Here is a 3,364-nt window from a genome sequence, read left to right on the forward strand (position 1 = left end):
TGTAGATACCGTAATTTGGAAGATATTCGAGTCCATAGATTAAAATGACTCACCCTGTATATTAATTATTTTAAATACTTAAATACAACCAAGTTTCACAATTAATCGATTTAGAGTAGTTAAGCAAGGCGATTTCTAACCCATGGGGCTAGTGGGGCGCGGAGGTTCGTAGGCGCGGGGAAGGTCCCCGGTCGCCTCCACTGCCGCCACCGCGGAACCCGCGCCCGTAAAAGTACGACATCCCGAGGGGGTAACCACTTAATGTAATCGTGGGACAGTCCTCGAAATCATTATAAAATTTATACGAAATCTCTATGTATAATCCGATAATTACATATGCAACCACAATAAATCATTGTATAATATTAAATAAATTCGTATTTTACCAAATGACTTTATATGTAGTGTAAAAAATTATTTGTATATAATCAGATGAAATCATATGATGTCATGTAATCTGTGGGACAATATTTCAGCTAGTGGTTATCCCCTCGCGACATCCTTTATTCTTACGACGTATTTTTTACAATGCATTATTTTATACTAACGCGTTGAGGCAAAGGATGGGGAGTGAAATAAAGCAGTACATATATATGTGTGTGATACATATGTATGTGTGAAGAAATTACATCATAATTTTTTAGATTAACAATTTTTTAATTTAATAATATTTGTTTTACATAATTTTTTCTTACGCACAAAAAACTACAGCTAACATTTCGCAGTCGAGGAGCTGATTTTTATCAAAGTAATCGCTAGCGTATATTACATTTGGTATATCTTTAGCATCCGTTACAGGATGCGATATTTGAAAATCGTGTAAACTTTGTATAGACTTTCTCGACGATACCAACCAATTGATCGAATGCAAATTCAATGCATTTATCTAAGTTGAACATAAACAATATTGTTGATTCAGTCATTATTAAACGTACGTCGGATGATTCCAAGCATACAATTTTAGCATTTTCAATTGTACTGAATCGCACAGTCAGCGGTCCAACGTTAATAGAATTGCCCTTGTGGTGATTCCGAAGGCAGTTTTGAATGTTCCAACGTTGTTCATAGAGTCCTTTCCATGTTTCGATAGATAGTATTAATTCATTTCCACGATTATCTCCTATCGCAATCTCCTCGTAGCTCGGTGGGCCAACGTTGATATCAATTTCTAGAAATTTGTATCCCGTACGTGTCAATGCGTATTTCCTGCCTAGTATGCGAACCGCACGATGTACGGGCGCGCTATAGAGAAAAATATTAAATAATTAATTAAATAGTTAATTTGAAAAATTATAAAAATGGGGGATTCTTAAACTTACTTGGCACATCTTTTCGTAAATGATGGATTCATCATTATTCTGAAGTGGAACGTAATAATGTTTTCGTGTGTTGCTTCCTACAGCGGAGTACATTGCTGTTGCTGCTGCTGCTGCTGCTGGACCTTTCGTACAAGCAGGTACTGATCGCATTCTCGTAAATTGTGATACTTCGTATATGATGTTACTTCTAAAATTGAAGAAAGGGCAGGCCGTCCCTCTCTTTCCAAGAATTTCAAACGTGTCGCAACACGTTGTATCACGTCTTTCTACGTATTTTCTTTGTCACGAGTTTATACATACGTTTATACGTACATACGTTTATACGTACATACGTTTATACGTACGTTCATACATACGTTTATACACACGTTTATACATACGTTTATATATACGTTTATACATACATACATACATACATACGTTTATACATACATACGTTCATACATACGTTTATACGTACATACGTTCATACATACGTTTATACATACGTTTATATATACGTTTATACGTACATACGTTTATACGTACGTTCATACATACGTTTATACACACGTTTATACATACGTTTATATATACGTTTATACATACATACATACATACATACATACGTTTATACATACATACGTTCATACATACGTTTATGCGTACATACGTTCATACATACGTTTATACATACGTTTATATATACGTTTATACGTACATACGTTTATACATACACACGTTTATACATATGTTTATACATACGTTTATACGTTTATACATACGTTTATATATACGTTTATACGTACATACGTTTATACATACGTTCATACATACGTGTATACACACATTTATACGTACATACGTTCATACATACGTTCATACATACGTTTATACATACGTTTTATAAATACGTTTTATACACACGTTCATACATACGTTCATACGTGTATTACAAAGGAAGGGAAGAGAAAAGAAATTTAAAACATATTAAAACAAAAATCTTATAATGATGAATTACAAATTAATAACTAATAAGTTTTTACAAACTCCTTTAATTAAAATAATTAATAAAACCGTAAAATATGTATTACAGGCAATACGAGTCGACGCTGGTTATCAGTTAGCGCAATTTTTCTTAATACTGAATATATAAACCTTAACTTTGAACGTTTCCACTCATGGTTTGAATCTTCATCAGCAATCTTTCACCCTAGCGTAACGTTTAGAGTATTGTATGACAAAATGATATCTCCAACGTTTTTCCTCCCGAATATTGAACCGTTTACTGTTGTGAAGTAAGTCACATACTCATAAAGTTAGAAAGCTGAGTGGCAATGAGAACTCAAGCTAAAATTATATGAAAGATTAAATTATCGTATGTATAATTTGAAAATTGATATTCACCTCACCTCACATAGTCGACGCTTCTACAATGAACAATGAATCTCTCTTATTTAACATTTTTTAACTCGTTAATATGTTATAAATTATCGTCAAATTTTAAAAAATAACTGCGAAAACAATATGTGTCTTGTCATTTCGACAGTCAGTTAAATAATGATTTCTAAACAAGTGACATAGCGGTCAATTTGAAGATAAACAAATTTTTGACGAATAATGTATTACAAACAAGCCTTAAAGTTTATTAAGAATTTCAATATACGCATGAATTAAACCAATGGTATCATGTTGTAGATTCAGCCCATTGGTCTGTCGATAAATATGCATCATCTCTGATATCATCTTTTATTATAATAGTTTTCTACATCCAAAATTTCTACGTTTTGCCAATCAAAGTCATGATCGTTCTGCACTCACTATGTTATTAATCTATGTTCTGTGATCACTAAATGAGTGGATGTTGTACTGTGGATATGCTTTTTGTGTTCAGAAAGTCTGGTTTTTAATTTTCTCCCAGTTTGTCTCACATAGGAAGCATCGCAATCACGACAGTTGATCTTGTAAACCACATTCCTTTTCAATTCATTGTTTAAAGAATCCTTATAAACTTTAATAAAGCGATTCAACTTGTTCAAACTAAAAAATGAAACCCTATGGCAAAT

This window comes from Trachymyrmex cornetzi, unplaced genomic scaffold, assembly GCF_001594075.2.
Source record: "Trachymyrmex cornetzi isolate Tcor2-1 unplaced genomic scaffold, Tcor1.1 scaffold483, whole genome shotgun sequence".
Classification (NCBI taxonomy): domain Eukaryota; kingdom Metazoa; phylum Arthropoda; class Insecta; order Hymenoptera; family Formicidae; genus Trachymyrmex; species Trachymyrmex cornetzi.